The sequence below is a fragment of the Dendrobates tinctorius genome, unplaced genomic scaffold (genome assembly GCF_039654945.1).
Source record: "Dendrobates tinctorius isolate UK_male_01 unplaced genomic scaffold, ASM3965494v1 ptg000164l, whole genome shotgun sequence".
Classification (NCBI taxonomy): domain Eukaryota; kingdom Metazoa; phylum Chordata; class Amphibia; order Anura; family Dendrobatidae; genus Dendrobates; species Dendrobates tinctorius.
In genome coordinates, this window is record NW_027361831.1 from 7,657,551 (window position 1) to 7,661,841 (window position 4,291).

A 4,291-nucleotide genomic window follows, 5' to 3' on the forward strand; every position below is an offset into this window, starting at 1 on the left:
TTATTATGGTTTTGATATGGGGTAGGGCTTGAGGTTGGGGGATGGTTGACCGGGGTTGGGGGATATGTCACCTGAAATCAGAAGGAGTAAGAACATAAAGAGCAAGTAGTTCTTTGAAATGTAAGAAGTTTTTTTGTGCAATGTGTTTGGGCAAGATGGGCTGAGGTTTTTCAAGAAGGTGAGGAGTGCATGGAAACTGTACATGGGAGAGGGAAGTATAGAGGGGCTGATGTGTATGATGTATGAGTCGTGATGGAAGGGGGATGGGGCGGTGAATGTGGATGGAAAGGGAACACAGGAGGACAGAAATAAAGCAGATGGTTAAAAGTGAGAGCAAAGTGTGAATTACCTGACTCCTGCCCTGACTGTCATGGAGTAACTGTCTTTTTCTGGATGCTTAGCTAATGCGATGCTTTGCTGAATACGTGCGACCCCTCACATGCGTGTTCCCCTTAAAATGATTCTAAATTTATACACCCCACTACAGGGCCAAGAGAGCGGGATTTTGGGAGCTGCTTAGTTATAAATTAGCAACAGCTGCTCAACACATCCTAGTGTGCAAAAGATGATCAAAGAGGCAGTCCTGATTCCATCTCTATGCTATAGCACCTCTCCTGAGATAACATCTACAGTGTTTCCCCCAATGGATATACAACAGTAAATACTGAGAACAATGTAACAGATGAATTATAGCAAAGAAGCTGAATGACATGATTACCATTCACACTGCTTACTAACATTGAATGGAGTGAAATACATTCAGGGTGGTTCAGATCAGAAGTTAAATGACCTGATTACCATTCACACTGCTTGCTAACATTGAATGGAGTGAAATACATACAGGGTGGTTCAGATCAGAAGTTAAATGACATTATTACCATTCACACTGCTTGCTAACATTGAATGGAAATACATGCAGGGTGGTTCAGATCAGAAGTTGAATGACATGAATACCTGTGTGAAGAGAGAAGGATGTTAATTCCTTGTCATGGAGTAACTGTCTTTTGCTGGATGCTTAGCTAATGTGATGCTTTGCTGAATGTGTGCAACCCCTCACATCTAACTTTGTATTCTTCGCATCCTACCTGGATGCGTATGCGATTTCCCTTATTTCATTCCACTCCTTTTATTAAGGTTTGCCCATGTGTTGCTATGTTACTATGTGGACTATACATGGTCTTAATTAAGTTTTAAAACCGTTATTTGTTACTACACTTATAGTGAGAGACTATTTGCATACTCAAGTCTCTTCTAGGTCAAACTGACTAAAATGTTTCTCTCTTTGTTGTATGAACTAAAGATCTATTTATGGGGTGATGGTTGGAGGTTCCAAATAGCTACACGATTGGATTAGCATCCAGCTTTTCACTCATTCTAAGTTCGAATATGTTTAATGTTGACGATAAACATTTTAAGTTTGAGGCAGAGTTCTGCCACTTAGACTGTTGGGGAGGGGACTGGGGCAATGACCCATCTTCGGCTTCCTCTCACCCCCTCCGGTGCGAAAGGTAGTAGTTACTACCAAATCACTGCACCATGACTCATACACTTGGTGTTTTGCATTCTCTCTTCCTCAACCTTCCCCTCCTCTTTTTCCCCTCTCCTACTCCATCTTTTTGTCTTATCCCTCATCCAAATGCAATCCCATCGGATCTTCCCCAGGGTCTGGTTCCCACATTCACATAACTGATGTACAGAATAATATAGTCAATATGGATATAATAAAATTTTGCTCCTTTAATATGAGGGGGATGAATATTCCTGAAAAAAGGAAACAGGTCTTATATTCAAATCACAAATAACATGTATCCATACTAATGCTCCAAAAGCAATTCTGAATTGTACTTCATCCTATTTTCCCAGGTGGTTCCATAGCTCATACCCATACTCTAAATCTAAGGAAGTTTCAATTGCCTTTCATAAGTCTTTTATGCCGGAAATCCTGGACTCTCTTATCGACACAGAAGGGAGGTACATCTCCCTACGAATAGCTTGGATGTCACGTAAATTTATCATTGCTAATGTGTACTTCAGAACCAGGGCCAGCAGAAGTTTGGATCTGAATGTAGAAGACTCTTGGAAGGGTTTGAACTCCGATAATTCTCGTAGGCGACTTCAATCTCCCAATGAATCCCACAATAGATGTGTCTTCTGGCAAGTCTTTTTATCCTTTAACCTCTATTCATAAGGTGAAGAAACAAATGTTTGATCTGAGACTGGTGGCTGTCAGGAGAGTTCTCCATCCCAACACAAAAGATTATAGCTTTTACTCACACATACACTCAACATACAGCAGAATTGACTACTTTTTCATCTCACATAGCTTATTAGATCTTAGGGTATGGGCGGATGTGGGGTCCATATTGTGGTCCGATCATGCACCTATTTATTTCTAGATTCAGCTGGATCCACACCTAAGATCCAATTTCTCGTAGCGTTTAAATGAAAACCTTTTACAAGACCCTATTTTTACCTCTGAAGTGAAACAAACCATTGTGAACTTCATTGCAAACCACGGTGGTGACCCCACGTCTCCTTCAATTAAATGTGAGGCTCGTGGACCACTGTGGTGACCCCACATCTCATTCAATTAAATGGGAGGCTCTGAAGAGTGTTTTAAGAGGAGTATTCATTTCACAGGGTACTCGTCTTAAAAAGATGCTGCTGAAATAGTTAATCTCTCTTCAGAGATCCATAAACTAGAAAAACAACATAAACTAGATTTGTCACGACTCACTTTAACACAACTCTCCATAGCCAGACAAAACAAACTGACTATCCTAGACCAGAAATCACATGTTAGGCGTCGGATTCCTGCCCTGCACAGGAGGAATCTCAAGCCTTGCCTTCTGCGGTCTCCCATTCCGTCCCAGCCGCAGAGGAGCCGGCTCAGCAAAGACATTGTTCCCAGCATCTTGCTCAGGCTAGTGCTGTCGAGTTGGTTGCTGCTGCCACCTCTGGGTCAGCTTTGGCAATCCGCACTAGCCAGCAGCGAGCAGCTCCAGAGGCTAAGTCCTTTTTACAGCATTCTGAGCATGCCCGTGGGACGGTCACACGCTCAGGTCCTTCTCCAGCTCGGATTGGACCATCTGGAAGGTCCTGGAAGAACGCTGCTATAAAACGTTCGCATGGCCGCTCTGCCATGCGATAGTGTATTCTGTAATTTGTAGTGGTATGTGTGATGATGGATGCTTGTGAAATGCTGACTGACTCATTATGAAACCCCTTCCCTCTGATATGTATGTTGTTAGGGTTGAGTTCCAGTCAGCGCCGGTAGTGGCACTGCCTAGCGCCGCAGTGCTCCCAGCTCCCATCACATGCTAGCACCAGTGTGCACCACACTACATTAGGTACTACGGTCCTGCACATTCAGCGACATCAACCTGAGCGGCACCATGTGCCACTAATGCGCTTTCCAGCCCAAAGCTTAGGTTGGTTAGTAGCGTCCGCCAGAGCTGCGCTGTACGTACTTCGTGCGGTATTGAGCTATCAGCTGTGCCATGTGGCTGTTAACAGGGCACAGCATTCAGTAAGGGTCTCTCCCTGGCGTCGCAGTTGCGGCGCCAAACGCTGGTGGGTCTAGAGGGACTCTAACCCCGTCCTTGGGGCAGGGTCCTGTGACCAAAACACTAGTGTTCACTCTGCGGTATCGCGGCCCTGTGAAGCAATAGGGTTCGCCTCCTATTCACCGGGTGAAGTTAACCCGTGTGTGTCTGCTATACCACCAGTTACTGTCCGCCATTAACGAGCAGCAGTCTACAATCTCTGCACGGTGGACGCTGGGCTGCGAACGCACAGCATTACCATCTTTTATTATTCGGTGCGTTCCGCCAGCCCTAACAACACATTGTCTGAGAGAAAGAATTAGAAGCCGTTTTTACCAATTGTGTAATAAAAGTGGTAAACTTTTGATGAGAGCTTAGCACCCACACAACCCACATACCTTCATTCCATTTATAAAAAAAATAATAAAGGGAAAAAGATTCATAGCACCACTTTCATACTTTCAGGTTTTCGCGATTACTACCAATCCCTATACAATATAACTGGACACTTTAAAGACCTCACCATACATTCGCTTCAAGACATAATCAAATCCTATATACAATTGAACAAACTACCGACATTATCTGAGGAAACTTCATTAGACTTGGAAAAAGATTTTGCAATGGAAGAGATTTCTTCAGTTGTTACAGAACTAAAACCAGGCAAGTGTCCCAGGCCCAGATGGAAATACGGCCGGTTTCTACAAACAGTCCTCCGATTTATTATGCCAACTACTTCTAATAAC